The sequence below is a fragment of the Meleagris gallopavo genome, chromosome Z (assembly GCF_000146605.3).
Source record: "Meleagris gallopavo isolate NT-WF06-2002-E0010 breed Aviagen turkey brand Nicholas breeding stock chromosome Z, Turkey_5.1, whole genome shotgun sequence".
Lineage (NCBI taxonomy): Eukaryota > Metazoa > Chordata > Aves > Galliformes > Phasianidae > Meleagris > Meleagris gallopavo.
Genome location: NC_015041.2, coordinates 19,035,358 through 19,054,161, shown reverse-complemented (window position 1 = coordinate 19,054,161; position 18,804 = coordinate 19,035,358).

Here is an 18,804-nt window from a genome sequence, read left to right as displayed (position 1 = left end):
TATTACCAGGAACTAAAAATCAAGGACTCTTGTAGACTTCTACTGCAAAAGACTTTGGACGAGTCCTGTGAGTCTCATCTGGAGTCAGTCAGTCATCAATCTGAGAGTCTTAAGAGAAAGCCATTACTAAGCTGAGGCTGTCATTCTGTGAGAAGTGACGCCTTATTTGGCTGTCTTCCCTTCACCACAAACAACAATGAGGTGGAAAGGATGGATCATTGCATCTGTGTGGTCTCTCCGATCTTTGTCCTAGACAGACTGGTGTAAGAGCATTTGCATGCAGTAATCAGGATGGAATCCCAAATGGATTTATAAGGGCTGAGTCGGACACATAACAAGGTTCACTACAGCTTAGGGACTTGGTAGCTTCCCAAGTATATCTGGCCCAGCTAAAAGGGGAGTTCATGTCCTGTTTAGGAAAGAGAGCCACTCAGAGTGCAGCATGGTGTGCATTTGAAGATAATGTGTCCCTTAAGGTGGCCTATCACCTGAGCACAACATGTCATTTATTTTTGTCTGTTTCTGCATGACTGACGTTTTGTTGATCCTGATAAGCTGTGGGTCAAATAGTTTATGCTCATCATAGGCTGTGTAGCTGCCAGTCAGGAAATAACTGAAATATGACCTTGAAAGGCTATAAACATGCATTTCTGTAGTAAGAGTGAGAAGATGCCATCTTTATAAGCTAGCTGTAAGACCTTTTCAGAGAAGATCTATTATAATTGTTTAACCTCACTCATTTAGTAATCCTGTTTGGAATTGATCCATCAGATCACAGCTTCAGATAGCAAAAGAAGTATTTTGGAAGCTAGAAGTGAATGCTCAGCCAGAGAGAGCTCCAGGCTTTGGTTGCTATGACCACCCAGAGGGATCAGATTTGGCCTGGCTGGTAAAGGCTAAGACACGGATCTTAGAAACTGAATTTCTTCAAAGCTAAACACTTTACAGTCAGTGCAGTTTTTTAACTCTCTCCTCCCTCCTCATCTACCTTTTGACTCAAACTCTTTTGAGCTGTATATGTGTTTTTACAGTGTCCATAACATAACAAAATCATTTGTCATTATTGTTTAAAATCTCATCCTAATATTATTTATCTTTTGTAATGAGAATCAGTCTTGTGTGTAGGACTAAAAATCTCTCTTTCCTTGAAGACAGACTGGTATTGAGTGATACCTCATGTATAAGTAAGATGAGGTAACAGTTCTGCGTGTGTGGGAGGGTCTTCCAGCTGTATCTTTGTGGAAGTACATAGACTCTAGACTGAGCCAGAATTTCAGGAGACAAAGTTAAATAGAGAGTGAATTTTAAGTTCTTATTACCACAGTTGCTTAGAGGTCAATTATACTTACAAAGCAAATCATTGTACAATGATTCTTAAGTGCAACGCACTTAAGAAAGTCAATGCGCTCTATTATCCTTGAATAGTGATCAGAAACAGAGTCAGGGCCCGATATGAGTAACAGCTATGTGTATTAGACAAGTTTGCAGTCTGTTTCCAGGGCTGGCTCATTCACTGCTCAACCTCTGCACACTGGGCCCGAACTTTCCTCCATCCTCTTCATCCACTGGGACTGCACCACATCTTTCTCACTGTTCTCATTCATGACAGTGGAGTCTCACAGTCAGTGTGTAGTATTGCTACCCTTGATCTGCTATTTTCATTGAACACTGCATTGCATGTTAAAAATCCTATTTTTTTCTGATTTGTGAATTTTGTATTAAAAAGTAAAAACTAAATCAGACACCTAAATGAAAATCTAAAGAAAAAAATACTAGAGACAGTAAAATGTTATTATTTGCTTTCAAACAACTGATAATTTTTTTTTTCTTTTCAATTTTCAACAGTAATTAAATACCCTCTCAAGATCCTGAGTTAAGAACAAATATAAGCAAAGGAAACTGAGTCTCTCTTTTGTCTCTTAGATTCTCTTTCACATTTAGCCTTTGCTATTGAAATACACTATCAAAACAAGACCTGCAGCAAAAGGAATCTCAAAAATCTCATTTGCCCTTTGTGGCTTAAGGCTTTCTTAGAAGTTTATTTACCTAAGATAAGGTTACATTATTGAAGCCATCCTGTCAATTAGCAGATAACACTTGACTTCAAATGTATTATCCTTCACAAACATTTTATCAAGGATACTGCTGGTAATTGAGTTTCTGTGGAGGAGGAGAGGTATGACAACCATAAATTGCCCATATCAATTAACCACAGCTTGCTCAGAGTCATGGTGAAATAGAGAACAAGCCAGCTTATTTAAATAAAAAGGAAAAAAACTTCAAGTTGCATTTTATGCCAGCCGCAAAGGCAAAATAAAAGAACAAGACAGTAGCTTGCTTTGGGATTTTTAGTCAGGCTTAAGATATTACTTCTTAAACTCATTAGTAAAACTGTTTATAACGCTAAATGACCAGGGCCTGACTTCTCTTACCATGCACTTTCAAAAATTTTTTTGTCCTAATCAGCCTAACAAAGATCTCATGTCTTAAGACATTAACATCCTTGTACAATATATTCCTCCTCAAGATAAGTTGCTATGCTCTTTATGCCTTTATGTTCTTTATGTTCTTGCAAACATGCTGATCACAAATTTTAACGTACAAAAAACTCTGGAGAGCTATGGGTTTGTGGCTTCAGTTTCATGACTGTGGGCTCTTCCCTTCACTCCCTTACTCCTTTAGGTAGAAAACTGCCCTGTGGCTCTTTTCCCCCCAAGTATCACAAAACACATTTCTGGCACCCAGATTCCATGTTGTACCGGAAGATTGGTAGAATTGGTGAATGTGGCTTCAGGCATGGCGGTTTGCTCTGCCTGTGGCACCAAGGGCAGCAATGCAGGGGCAGCATCTGTCACGCTCAGCTGGTGGCAAGTAGCTTTCCTGCCCACTGATGTATCCCTCAGCCCTTTATTGAAGTGCTGCCAGGGCCACAGCCAGTTCACATGGAAAGCACATGCTGCTGAGATCCCTGATGTAATGGGTCCCCTCAGTTATTGGCCAACCACCTAACCTAAAGGGAGGCCAAGACCTGGATGTGGGCCTGCTTCAAGCCAAGAAGTGCCAGGTCTGGGGTGTGCCACTGGGTAAAGAGAGCCCATTGCTTTCCCTAGCCACCTGGGGCAGGTTGGACAGCTACACTGATAGCAAGTGCTGCCTCACCTGGACAAGTGAAGGCACCACTGTACTGAGCAGCCACATGGCTTCCGGGGAGCATTCCCTATGTGTGAGCACACAGCCTGAGCTGAGGTGAAAGATGAGCTGGTAGGGTTGGGAGTGCCAGCGTGTGGTGCTTTCCTGGGATGTGCTCAATGGTGGGGCTGAGTAGTGAAGTGATCCTCAGGGCCAGTAGGATAGGAAGGTGGGGGAGGCATGAGACAGCATAGGGGAACTCAGTGCAGGTGAGGGGCTGAGAGGGAATCCTAGGATGGGGATGGGAGCAAAGGTTGAATTAATTGATGCAGGCCTCAGGCCATATCCAGAGGTGGCTCTATAACAGTGAAGAAATTGCTCCTGTGGGTAGGTGCAGAGTGTACGAGACCCTAAAAAAGCCTGGTGCTGGGTGAGAACCAGGGGACTCCCTTTCAGGAGTTCAGGTCTTAGGAGAGGTGGTCTAGTGAAATGCAGAGAGCACACACAGGGACTGCAGAGACCCATAGTTTGTGTGAACCTTTCAGCGAACTCCTGTGTGTACTGTTACAAGGGGGAAGTCCTGACTCTGTATTACTCACAACAGTGTGCTGAACTCTGTAACTCTTAGGACAGCCTGTTTTAATTGGTTATGCTACATTTAGAAGATGAGCAAACTGCAAGTGAGCATAAAAAGTAGCAGTTGCAAAAATGATGTCCACAAACATGACTGCCATAAAGACAGCAGTTTTCTGCAGTGCCAGATGCTCAGCGAGTCCCATGTAGTTCTGCTGAGTTGACAAACACTTAGAGTGTATATTGACTCTCAGCTGGCTGTCAGGATCCCAAAGATCTGCCAGGAGGTATGTTTCTTGTTAACACTCCGATACCTATGGCCTTCAAAAAAACTGAAAATCCTAGAAGGGGTAAGAGACTGGGAACAAGTTTTGGTAAACTTCTGCTGAAATTTTGATCATCCCTCTGTGGCTTGAGCAAATCAGTTATGAAAGCAGTCACCTTGTGTAAGGTGTCTGAATTTGTGCAAATGGAATGCTGTGGTTAAGTGTAAAATGCCATCTTGTCTTTTCCCCATCTTTTCAGTATTACACTGAATGTATTCAATAGCTTATGTTTATTTTCATAAAATTCATGCTCTTCCTTGAGTTTGCTTTTAAAGGCTCATGAGTACATGGACTTCATGTGTGGAAGTTCAGAAAAGCATGCAGTTCAAAGAAAAATTATGAAAGTATCTTTAGGGAAAAAAAAAGAACAACAAAACACCAATGCAAAATCAAAACTCTGAGTCACTGTTCTCTTATTAGTCTTTTTTTAAGCCTCATGTTCTGCTTGTATCACATTTTTTCTCCTCTAGTGTTAACACTAGAAAGAAAAATGCTTAAGAGTGAGATGAGAAGTAGAAAACTCAACAGCTGGATTCAAGTCATTGTAGAAGTCTTTCAGTAGAAAACAAATATCAGATGTTATAAAATTACAAGGGCTGGCAGGATAAATCATAGAATTGTAATGTCCCATTATAGCTGAAAATATACACTTTTTAAGAAGTGTTGATTGTCTTTCTCTGTGAGTGTAACTGTTTATCAAATTTTAAACATATCTCACATTTTATAAAAATAATAACCTGACATAGTGAGATACTACTTCCTACTCAGTCGTTTCAAGGGATTGTACTCAAGCTGAAAACTGCAGGAGCCAACAGATATTCTGCCCACACTCTCATCTGTAACATCTCTGATCAGATAGGAGACAGATGCGATGCCACCTATACAGTAATGTGTAAAGTCTCAACAGCTATGCAGCGGCATCCTTTCTCACATATTCCTTCTTTCACGAAGGTACCACTGACCCTGAACTTCTGTACAGAACAAAGATAATGTTGCCAACATCCTCTCTTCCTCTCCCAGAAAATACGAATGAGGCAAAATCAGAAACCCAATAATTCATGATCAGGTTTCAGGGCACATATGAGGTCTGCTCTGAAAGTGATGCCTCCTATTTCATCATGTTGGCATACAACATCAGAAGCAGATGTTGGTGGTATGGCAGCAAAGTTTGAACCTTCCTGCCAATATTCCATTACATGTTGACATGTGACAGATGGCAGCAGAGGGGCAGTCTGATAAAGTGGCATCTGACATGGAAGTGCATATGGAGCAAAAGTATGTCATTGATTTCTTCCATTTTATTCATGCGGGGAAAAAAATGGCACCCACTGACATTAATTGACACTTTGATTGTTTATGGAGACCAAACATTGGATGTGAGCACAGTGGGGTGGTGCGTGGTGTGTTTCAGCAGTGGCAACAGCAACATGAAAAAAAGCCATGTTCCAGACAGCCATGCACAGCTGTCACACCACAAAAAGAAGAGTGATTTGATCAGCTCATCCAAGCAAAGTGACCATTTACAACAAAGGAGCTGTATATGGAACTGAATATCAGTTTCAATGTGTTGCAAACAATGGTGGCAATGTTGGAGTGTCCCCAAATTTATGCCAGGTGGGTCCTACAGCTGTTCACACAGGAACAGAAAGAAAACCGTATGCAAATTTTTCAGGACTTAATGAGCCAATGGACGGTTGTCACGGCTCCGACCTGGTTCAGCCTGATCCTGTGACTAAATGGGTGGGTGGACCCAGAGACGAGATGGGCCTAAAAACAAAACAGCAGCAATGAGCTAATTGGAGAAAACTAATTTACTAAATATGATACTAGAATGCGAGATAACGCAACATAATATAATGTAATTGGAACTGAAGCTAATAAATCAAATAAAATGAGAATGTCCAAAATGGAGAGCAAAACAGCTAGGGAGTGGAGCATTAACTAACTCCCAGAGCCACTCACTACATGATGTTATGATATGCAATACTGATAACAAAAGGCATACAACCACGACAGAGACTTAAGGTGGCAGTTTCCTTGATCACACTATTACTGGTGATGAGCTATGGTGTCACAACTCCAAGCCCGAGTAAAAAAGGGCAGTTGATGGAGGGGCAACATGTGAATTCTTCATCAGAGTTCAAGACACAGCCCTTAGTGAGGAAAGTGATGTGCACTGTCTTTTGGGATAGGAGTGATCTTTATTTTCAGGCACCTGGGCAAACCATCAACTCTGACCACAGCACTTCAACATGGACTAAGCTGAAGGCTCAAACTTCAGGCCAGAGAAGAAGACAACCCTTCTCTTGCAACTGGATAAGATAAGGCCCTGTACCTGCTTGAAGATGCTGGAGCACTTCAGCAATCTTAGCTGGACTGTCCTACTACACCCACCATACAGTCTGAATTTGGCACCTTCTGACTTTGATCTATTTAGACTACTGAAAGATGGACTGTATGCATAACATATTTCTAGAAACAACACTGTCTCAGCAGCTGTGGAACTGTGAGTCACCTCTGCTGTTGCAGATCTTTACAAGCATGACATGCAGGCTCTTGTTCATAGCAGGCGAAAATGCATAACTAATGGTGGTGACTATTTTTAAAAATAAAGTGTTATAGCTGAGAATTTCTTCTATCAAATAGAGTTTCTGTGCTTTTTATATCTGTTGTAATTTCCATGGAAATAAATAGGAGACATTACTTTCAGAGCGATCAAGGTACATGGTACCTCTGCTTTTGTCTTCTGTTGTTGCCTCAGTATTGAATCTAGTCAAAGCTACTTGAGCAATCAATTGTATGAAGTTGTATCAAGTCCAACCGCAGCCTAACCATAGTACCCTAACTCTAACAACCCTCTGCTAAATCATATCTCTGAGCAATATCTCCTGGGCTGTCTTTTGTTCTTGGTCTTACTTTCCTGCTGAAATGAAGGAAATACATTCTTTTTCTTGATACCACAGTGTGTCAGAATATTGTATGTCACAATGTAATAATCTGCCTCGCAAACAGGCTCATTCTTAGTCAAGGACTCAGTTAATTACATCCTAGAAATTTGCTCATTTGAGATTGCTGATACATCTGCTATAAATACTTTCAGAGCAGCTTGAAACCAACATAGCATTGTTCCCATCAATTTTTAATCTAAAAAATGTACTTTTTATTAAAAGATTGAGAAAGACTGAATTCTTGAACACCAGTAAATGCAATGGGTAAAGTATGTATAACTAATCAGAGTATTTATTACAATACTGCTAAAAACATTGGGAGGCTAGAAAAAACTTACAAATACACCAGTTAAAATCATTTCTAGTAAATAAGTATGGAAAAAGCCCCTCAAATGAAAACATCTTTTACTGTTTAGAAGCAGATAATCCATTTCTAGTCCAGTGCACAAATTTGATTTACAGTGCATTTCAAAATATTTATCTTTTTTTTTAGGGTTTCCATCACTGCCTAAGCCAATAACCTGCTGTGTTTGAAAATGTCTGGGCAGTAATTGTCATTGTTTGCAAAGCTATTTTGGAAAATAGAAAGTTTCATGGCATTTTGTAGAGTTAAGGAATGCAACTACTAGCACTGTATACATAATCCAAGTGACCTTCTGGCTTCAGAAGATCAAATCCACAGAAAAAAGCTGAACAACAGAAAATGTTTAATTTTTCTTTTGAAGTTGGTGAGTAGTAGGTGGATTATGTTGTAGGCAGTTTGGCAAAAATCTGATTAGTCTAACAATTCCATATAAGTACATAATTATGCTGAAATAAACATACAAGGAAAAGTATCATTTCTTTGAGTGGATATTCTGACCCATTTTCATGCATAAGTATTTGTTGAAGGATTACACTGATATGGTGGTAGCTGGTTGCTCATGTGATTCATCCAAATGATTAACACAGGGCTGAAAAATTTATTTGCTTTTGTAGTTTTCTGAAAACTTAATTAGAAATAAATATATATATAATGAACACTATCCTATACATAAATGTGTTAGATGAGAGTTTCTTTCATTGTTACGAGTTGCAGAGTAAGTACAAACAGTAATTCCGCCCCAGAGGTATAATTAAAATGTCTTTTAAAAAAACTGTTAGCAGTTAGTGACTCACTGCTCCTTTAAATTACATACTAAATATTTTTTGAGAAAAAAAAATTGGAAATTAATTTTTTTTCATTTGTCACCTTTTGCATAACTGACACACAAGTTTTTCTTGACAGCAAAAGAAAGCAAAAACGTGTCTCTTTTCATTTTGCTCTTCCCCTCTCATGATTGATTTTACTTATAGCTCCCCTTTTCTAGACTAGATCTTGATGCGTTTTATAGAAATATGTTAATTCTTCAGAAAGTTACTGGCATTCTCAGGATCATGTGTAAAATGAACATACCCAGGCATCAAGGTATTTATTTACTGATGTTCAAATATGCACTGCATCCAAGTTATTCATAACTTTGAGGAATTTCCAGCTGTGTCTTATACTTTGGACAGATATTTTTTCTTTCAAAAAGCCACTTATGGAAGAGTAATTTGGGATGATTTTGTGCGTGAAGTTGCTTGTCACTGGCCACTAGCAGTCATATCAGACTTATAGGTACATGGAACCAAGTGCCACATTCTGTAAGATGCATGACTTTAACATCCTGTATTCAGACTCATTGCAAGTTTCCTAACAATTACCAATACTGACTCATCAGGTATGTTTACACTGTGTTCTGGTTAAGATGATATATGTTTATTTGGACAAATACACTTTAAACTACTTTGTCACAGAATGAGCTTGTTTTAAAGCTACTTTACTTACTCTGGTCTATGTGACCTACAGTACTCAAATCTGTCAGTTCAGGTTGAGTCACGCTTCTTCACTGCCTCCTTTTATGTCTGTACAGATCTTTTCCTCTCTGATTCTGAATTCAGCTCTGGATTTTCCTTTATCCATAAAAAGAAACGAATCTCACTATTTATGCTGTTTTAAATGGTCTCTAGCAAAACTCAGCTCACCTTCCTGTTGAAGGTGAGTGCGTGACACATGTCAACCCCTCTATTACCATAACAAAAAATCTGCTCTAGGTATAGTATAGTGTTTGCATTTGCATTGTAATCTATATTTATAAGTCAGCAAATGCAGACCCAGGGGCAGTAACTATAGAATTATAGAATCATTAAGGTTGGAAAAGACCTCCAAGATTATCCAGACCAGTGCCACAGAGAGGAAGGAATGCACTTGCTGCACCTAGATGAGGGCTTTGAGTACAAAGCTGCTGCTTTCCTGTTGCATGAAGCTCTGAGACAGTATTTCTGTGTGACTAACTCAAAATGAATATTGGAAATAAATTGATAATACATGTGAAGTGCAGCACCGTGTCTATTTAATTTACAAATGCACTGAAGCAGGCTCTCTGGTGTATTACTCTGCCTTGTTTGGTGCTGTCATCACAGCTGTGAGAAATACCATATACAGATAGATTTTGGATTGCATACAAACAAAGGGAAGAACAAATATTTGGAAATGAGACACTCCAAAATGCCTGTGCAATAGAAGTAGAGTTAGAATTTCTTCCCTTTGCGGTTTGGTAGGTGCTTTCTCTTCTTCCTTGGGTCTATTAGGAAAATGCCTTCTCATTGTCCCTCAGTTTCCAGTTAGGGATTGGAAACATACGGCTTGAGAGAGTTTGGAAATTGCCTGTCAAATTTTACTGAGAGTTTTAAGAAACAATCAGTCCTTGGTAACACCAAGCAAGTTCTAAGACGAATAGAACTAGCTATCAGAGTGTGAAGTAGCTCTTATACTCAGCTTGGAGCTTCTGAAGAGGAGGTTAAGGAAGGTGATAGGTGCTCTGATGGTTCCTCTGTGATTCGAAAGGACATGGCTGAAGTTGCAGCTGGAGCAGTTCTGTCTAAAGTAAAGCTGAGCCTTTTTGTGGTGCTCCCATGACTTGAGCCTGGGTATTGAATTTGAGTAAACTGAATGTTGGTGCTGAATCTTTTTCAGGAAGTCTTTGTGCTTTTTCTATGAGTTGATTTGTTGAGCTGATGAAGCATTTCATAGGGATGCTTGGATTTTCCAGGGGATGTCTGAGATATCTGGATCTGCTGCAGACCAATGGACCCATGGAGCTGCTGCATATTTGGTATGGAGCAAATGACCATGTTTAGTCAGATCTAGGCAGCCTGTGTTACTCAATAAAGTTGAATGATAAATAACAGGAGGCACGCAGGCAAATCCCAGGCTGGCCATGGTGTTGCTGTTGCAATCTGTGCTATGTACACGTAGGTTAGTAGGCTAACAATTAATCTCTTACCCTGTGGGGCAATCAAGAAGGTTTTAAGATGTAGTGGAGGATTATAGCTTGTAATCCTTTTCAAAGTTTAGGAGAATAATTTTTTATTAATAAAGGAGAGTAACACTTTTACCCCAGCAAGTTCTGTGGTTTTAGATTGCTGCTCAGAACAAAGAGACAGTAAAACAGGACTGGTATGATAATCCCCTAGTTCTGGCAACTTGTCCTGAGCCTGCCAGCAATCAAACAACTTTCAGTGCTGACAGTGCCAAAGCACTCAGAGCCAACAGCTCCTCTGGCGCTGAGGAACTCCTGGATTTCAGGCAGGTAGTACAGTTTTACTGATGTTTCTTTGCATGGTGGCAGGGGAGGTCAGCTACTTCACCGCTGTCCAAGGTAAGTATTTGATATTTAGATGTTAGGTGAAAGTGGTGAAACTTTTCAGAGACTGTGGCTCATGCAGACATTATCGAGAATATGAAAAGATTTTGTCTCTTGATTAACTAGGTCTGATGATGCATGCTTGTATCAGAAGATAAAGCATCAATATGACTACAGATTTTACTTCAAAATCAAGCAATATCCAGGCAGGTGTGCATGAAAAAAGCAAGTCAAATGGTCATAACTAAACTTTATTATATTACAGAAGAGTTAGATCTTGAATTTCTGTGATAGCTATTTTAAGTCAAGCTAGCAGGGATAGAGAGAGAAATTCTGTTACTAATCTGTTCATATGCATTTTCAATTTGCTGATTGAAACAGCAGCATTTTTATTGTTATTTGATTTATCCTCAGTTAACAGATTCCCAGTGGTCAGAGAATTACAGATGCTGCAGGATTATCTGGAAGCCCAGGTAATAAAAAGAAACCGAGGAATATTTGAAGCTACGTTTTGCTGAGTAGCTGATGACCTGTGGAGCAGGATATTATAAAAGAGAGAGTCTAGTAATTTCAATTACAAACACTGCTACACAGGTTGCCCTGTGTTAGTTAGAAATCTCAGAATTGTGACAGAATAAATAACGGTTTCTCTTTTCTCTATCTCAGGGAACCTTGGGCCAAAATCAGTAAACACAGCTCAGAATCTGTGAAGATGAAAGTCTTCGTTGTCTTATGATGAGACAAATAAGTTGCAAAAATTTTCCTGTTTTTAAGTACTACTTCATCTCCACTTCCTTTTGTTCTAACAGCGTTTTCATAGCTGCCGCTCACTATGGCCTGAGACTGGAAGGGTAAATAAATGCGTAAGTTATAAATATCCATTCTCTAACTGCATCCTAATTATTTCCCAAACATTATATTTCTTTATTTTAAATCCAAGTTTTAGGTTGTGTGATAAAACATCAGCTTAGAAAGACAATGCCAGAAGAGGAAACACAGATAACAGGCTGCCAGGCCTATTCCAAGAGCCAGCAGCCATCAAAGGCCATCTGCACAAGCCCAGAGGAGCTCAGGAACACACAGCAGCAGGCAGGAACCCAAACAGAGGACTCCTGAGAAATGAGCACCTTGTCCACTCCCCTCTCAAAAAATGGAAAAAATGAAATGTCAGGGTGAGGACCACGGCTATGTAAGGAGTAGTCACACAGTGTGGTTTGGCTTGATAAAACTTTCCTTGTTCTGACACGGCAGACAGAAAACCAAAACTTTTCTGCATTACTTCTGGCTAAGATGATTTATAAAAGTGGAATTCTGTAATATTAGCTTAAACTGTAGGGGAAGGTTTTTTTTCTTCTTTTTTTCCCTCCAGAGCATTGAGAATTAGACAAATGTGTATTTTCAGTAGCTGTCAAGTATAAAGGTGCCTCCTTTGCAAGAAGTAATCAGTTAGAATACAGTTCTTGGGCCTGGATTCATCTGACCTGTACTAAATACTTGAATATTCCACCTAGATGCAGTACTTAGTGCTTGTGCAGCCTTTGAACAACTGGCTCTATTCATGTAGCCAGGAATAAAAATGTCATGATAATTTGGATGGAATTTAATTTCTGTCAATCTGATCTTGTATTTTCTTTTGATCTGTGGGTTCTAGTTTAGACAGAAATAAAATGTGCAGTTATGCCCAGTATAAGGATGATGAAGGAACAGTGTATTATTCTATATGTGAATGAGAGATTTGATCAAAATAATTTTGATTCTATCTCTCTTTATTCTGTAATTTGTGTGTGCAGATATAATCTTAATTACTGTATTCCTTTTTTACTTGTTTATCTTAGACCAAGATGAATATTTCTTTAAAATCTTATACTGTGTTATAAGTCATAGAATCACTGAATCATAGAATCCTTAGAGCTGGTAGGGAAGGGATCTCTGAAGGCCACCTAGCCCAGCTCCCCTGCAATGAACTGAAATATCCACAGCTCGATCAGATTGCCCAGGACCTGATCTAGCTTCAGATCTCCAGGGACAGAGCATTAACGACATCTCTAGGAAACTTATTCCACTGTCTCACCACCCTCACTGTAAAAGCTTTTTCCTTATATCTAACCTAGATTTACCCTCCTTGAGCTTGAAACCATTTCCTCTTATTCTATCACCACAGACTCTGATAAAGCTCCCCTGTAGGTACTGAAAGGCCCCTCTCAGGTCACCTCGCAGTCTTCTCTTCTCTGGGCTGAAAGGTCTGCCCTTGTAGGAGAGGTGTTCCATTCTGTGGATCATTTTTGTGGCCTCCTCTGGATGTTCTCCAAGAGGTCCATATCTCTCTTGTACTTGACTCCACATTTGGATGTATTACTCCAGGTGAGGCCTTACCAGTAGAGGAGCAGGATCATCTTCCTTGCCCTGCTGGCCATGCTTCTTTTGATGCATGATGATCCCAGGATCCAGTTCACTTTCTAGGGTGCAAGGGCACATTGCTGGCTCATATCCAACTTCCCTTACACCAGTAACCCCAGATGTTTTTTGACAGGGCAGTGCAGCTCAGTCCTTTCCTCCTCCGGCTTGTCTTGGTAGTGACAGCTGCCTTGAACCCAGGTGTAAGGTCTTGCATTCGGCTCTATTGAACCTCATGAGGTTCACATGCGCCCACTTCTCAGGCCTGTCTAGGTCCATCTGGGTGGCATCCCAACTCTGTGGTGTGTTGACCTCACTCCATAGCTTGGTGTCATCAGCAAACTTGCTGCGAGTGCACACGATTCCACAGTTGATGTTACTGATGAAGATATTAAAGAGTATCAGCCCCAGCACTGACCCCTGGGGGACAATGCTTGTCACTAATCTCTATCCAGACATGGAGCCATTTACCACCACTCACTGGACTCTATCCTGCAGCCAGTTCTTTGTCTATTGAACAGTCCACCATCAAATCCTTATATTTCTAATTTGGAGAGAAGGATGTTGTGGGGTACTATGTCAAAGGCCTTACTGAAGTCAAGATAAATGACATCAGTGGCTCTTCTCTTGTTCATTGATGCAGTGACATCATCAGAGAAGGGCACTAGATTGGTCAAGCAGGATTTGTCCTTGGTGAAGCCTTGCTGGCTCTTCTGTATCAGCTCACTGTCTTCCATGTGCCTTAGCATAGCTTCCAGGAGAATCTGTTTTTCCCTTGGCATAGAGGTAATACTGAGATTGGTAGTTCCTGGGGTCATCCTTTTTATCCTTTTTAAAAATGGGTATCATGCTATCATTTTTCCAGTCACTGGGGACTTCACCTGATGGATATATCAAGGTACATTTTAGAATTGAGCAGCTGTAAATTATCTATCTACTTCAGAACTCTTCTTCATAAAGTAAACCAGTAGTTGATGTTCCATCATGTGAAAAGTTTCTACTTAAGCAGTATTTACAGAAACACAGCTTTCTAATTCAGAATTAGACACCTGGATTTTTACGTATTTTCCTTGCTATGGTTCCCTTCTATGCCTTGGGGAAAGGAAGCAGAAAAGTGTCAAACACAGACATGTAGACTGTGAGAAAAGTTAGAAAATAAAAGAGGAGTCCAGCACAATCCTATTAGCCAGATGTTTACTTCCATGCAGTGACATCTGCAGGTTGAACACAGTCCTATTATTAGAACCAATTACCAAAGCATGCAAAATTGAGAGCTGAAGAGCCATTTCTTAATCAGGAATGCTGTGTACAAGCTTCTTGTACCAAAAAACTGGAAAACTAGCCCCACAAACCAGGGGTAAACATATTTAGTTTTATTTGTCTGTTTGTTTGTTTGATGAAGTAAAGATGAATATTGTATGATGTTTGTAAAGATGAAGTTTAAAATACACCAATAATGAGTGAATGACTACTAGTTTTCGAGATGTAAATAAATGAGCTTACATTTATTAAGCTAGAAGCAAAAGCTAGAAACTAAAATAGCCAAGAATCTGCCTTCACTACAAATGACCTCAAAGATCTTCTATATATTTCACATTATCCGAATTAATGACATTATAGAGATTTCTCTTTTCTTCTTCAAACATCTTTGACCCATACCTTGTCCCTCTTTCTTCTGGCTACATTATCTCAAACTAAACTAATGAATAGAAAGTAACTTCAACAACTAAATTCCACTGTTATTCAAAATAATATGCACTCTGTAGTAGGACTGCAAACTGTGTGGGTTCATCCTCCATCCTACCCTCACACAAGTGGAATATGTTCTTCACTTTAGTGTTGTATTTTTGATCATATATCAACATCATAGCAATATTAGGCTTTGACTTTGTAACTGACAGTGAGATTATAATTCTTGTAATTAAACTGCTTTTGAAACTGTAAAGTGCAGTAATACGAAGATACTGTTTTTGGAATTAGCTGCTCTTTCAGTGTTTATAACTAATCCAAACTGTAAAGAGCCTGAGGAAGAAAGAAATTCTCACTTGATTTGATATTTTTGCCTGAAGTCCTGATCCAGACCATGTTCAATGTTTTGAGAGTTGGCAATCTTCACTTTTGGAATAGGTCTACACTCCTGTCTTTATATTAGCACAGAATGTTGTAGTCCAATGTGACCAAACTTGCAGCTTATACAGAAGTTATGTAATGTATTATAAGTTTTCTTTAAATAAAACCCGAGTTTCAGTTCTAATGTCAACAGTCAATGACTTTGCTATTTCAAAATTAAGAAAAAAATGCTATCTTCTGATTTTTTTTGTTTTTTATTTTTTTATGGATTCAACATGAGCTGGCAATGTGTGCTTGCAGCCCAGTATCCTGGGCTGCACAAAGAGAAGAGAAGCATGTCGAGGGATGTGATTCTGACCCTCTATTCTGCTCCTGTGAGACCCCACCTGGAGTTCTGTGTCCAGTTCTGGGGACAAGAAGGACATGGAGCTGTACGAGTAGATTCCAAGGAGGGCCATAAAGATGATCAGAGGGCTGGAGCACCTCCCCTGTGACAATAGACTGAGAGAGCTGAGACTCTTCAGCCTGGAGAAGGGAAGGCATTGGGGAGAAGGCATTATAGTTGTCCTTTAGTGTCTGAGGGGCCACCTACAGAAAAGCTGGGGAGAAACTTTATAAGGGCAGGTAGCAACAGGATGAAAGAAAATGGTTTTCAACTGGAAGAGGGTAGCTTTAGACTAGATATGAGGAAGAAAATCTTTACTGCTGAGGTAGTGAAACACTGGAACAGGTTGCTCAGTGAAGCTGTGAATACCCCCTCCTAGAAGCATTCAAGGCCAGGCTGGATGGGGCTTTGAGTAACCTGGTCTAGAGGGAGGTGTCCCTGCCTATAGCAGGGGGTTGGAATTAGGTGATCTTAAAGGTCCCTTCTAAACCAAACCATTCTATGATTCTATGATTCTATGATTCTATGTCTCTTATTATCATTGTCAAGATTATTAGATATTCATATATCTGTATTCATATATATATATATATGAATATATATATTTATATTAAATATATACATAATGTAATATATATATAATATAATATATAATCATAGATTAGATAGTCATATATTCTATAGCAGGAACATTTAGGTCATGTTTAAACAAAAAATGAAATGAAATGTTAACAACAAATTTTTTTAAATGATTATCTTCAGAGACTTAAAGAGTACGGAAAAAATATTTAATTTTTCATTGGCTAGATGCAGTCCTGTATAAGCCACTGGAAATAACTCTGTATGACACATTTTTCTTATTCTAATTCCTTTATAAATTGAGAAAGTAAAGAAGGAAGGGAAGGAGGAGTTGGACTGGAAATAGTTGTACAATAGTACATGATGACCTACACCTCTCTTCCATTTGATGGGTCTGTTCCTCTTAATTCTCCTTGTGGATTGTGCTGTATGCAGTTTAGAAATCTCACTGTAATCTATCACGTGGAAAAAGCCTCCTAAGATACTTTAAAGACATGATTCTTTATATTGTCTGAGCAGTAGGGCTAGACCAGCATGGATGCCTGGCGAAAAGCCAGGACATACATTTTACTCTTGTTGCCGTGGTAAAATGGCCAAATGTGGATTTCTGAAGAAAAAGATATGGGTGCTCATGGTCAAGACTGAATGAATACAATTTTGTATTACAAATCATTACAAGCTATTTACAGATTATCTATCCCTACTCAGGATTTTGCTTTGCTACTTGAGACATCTATAGCTCTTCCAGTATTCCTTCACTAGCTGAACTCCTTTCAAATAATTTTTCTTTTGATGGTTCATTTGATTTTTAGTATATTTTTAAAGGTATCAGTATCAATAATTAAGAAAATGTTCAGAGGAAAACCTTAAAAATGTTATTTACTTTCAGTTTTCAAGTCAGAAATGAACATGTGGATCCACTGCTCATTAATGTTACTTTTATCAGTAGTTTCCTTTATTTTAGAAAAGAAAAAAAAAAAAGGGATTAAGTAATAGTTACATGGACATTTTAAATGTATTTTTAGTGTGCAAGATTATTCTTCATGGTCAGTCATGTTATGAGAAATATCCAAACTGGAAATACTCTCTATTGAAGTGAAATAGCTTAGTAGTGTAAACTTGATGCCCAAAGGGATGCTCATTTCTTCTTCCTTTCAGTAACTTCTGCTGTTTTCTTTGATGGCCATGATAGCAATTACTACAGGCAATTGAGAACAAGGAGGCATTTGTTTCCTCTGTATTAATCACTTGTGGAATTGCAGCTTCGGGGTATGCTGACCAAGCTGGGCCACACAGGTTACATTTTTGAATTCCTGACTATACTCATTACACAGGAAATGAAAAGAGGTTTGAAGAAGCTGAGAATATCTTTCTGTGTAATGATAAGAAAGAAAACTCTAGTGACAACACACTAAACTAAAACATAACAAAAACTAATAAGATTGTACAAAGATCCTAAATATTTGTGACAGAATGTTGTTTTTCTTAACATTCATTTACTTCATTTTTAAGGGTTTTTCATTTCTTCATATTTTTCATATTTTCATATTCCAGAAGTTAAACTATTCCATCACACTTCATTTTTGGCACCTGCAACATGGTTTCCATGGTATGATTAACATTTCTCTTTTTGATGGCACAAAAGAGATCTAAATTCCTTACTTCTCTTATCTGTATGAAGAAAACTAATGTGATTTTCCAAAGCAAATTTTTGTGTAATATAAAATTTGTACTGAATTTTTCTGCAAAGAAGAAAATTTGCTGAGCCTCATCATTTTCATAGAGAGTCAAAACTAACTGTGAATCTTCAAATAATAATGACAAATTAATTACTTTCAATTATGAAAAATGCCACTTCAAACTATCATGCAAAGTGCCTTATTTCAGAATATGCTCAAATATAAAATAAGTTCTGAACAAAGAAGAAAACTTCCTAAATTGTATGTATTCTTACAAATGTCAACAGAAGTCTGCCACTATGTGCAGTCTGAAAGAATTGTCTTTCTCTGTATCTAAACTGTAACAACATAGATGCAGAAGAAGTAATGTCTTACATATATCAAATTGTTCATTCTGTACATGGATACAAAAAGCTTAATTTTTAGAGAACATTCCCTGAACTGTGGGCCATCAGGAGTTCAGTCTTGGAGAGTAGAGTCCTTTCATCCCAGAGCCTGTCAAAAATAAAGAAGAAAACAAGGAACATATGAAGTGTAAAGTAAGTAAATCATTGCAGGAGAACTAACTCACTTAGAGATGTATCCATGTAGGAAAACCACAATTCATCTGTGAAGAGGAAAAGTTAATTTGTAATATCTTAGAATCATAGAATAATAGAAATGTTTGAATTGGAAGGGACCCTGAAAAGTAAATTAATCCAACTCCCCTGCAATGAACAGGAACTGCTACAGCTACACGAGGTTGCTCAGAGCTCGTCCAGCCTGACAATGAGTGTTCCAAGGATGGGGCTTCGACAACCTCTCCAGGCAACCCATTCCAGTGCCTTGCCACCCTTACTGTAAAAAACTTCTTCCTTATATCCAATCTAAATCTCTCCTCATTTAGTTTGAAACCATTTCCCCTTGTTTTATGACAACACAACCTGCTAAAGCATACGTCCCTCTCTTTCTTGCAGCTCCCCTTTTAGACATTGAAAGGCCACTTTCAGGTCTCCCTGGAGCTTTCTCTTCTCC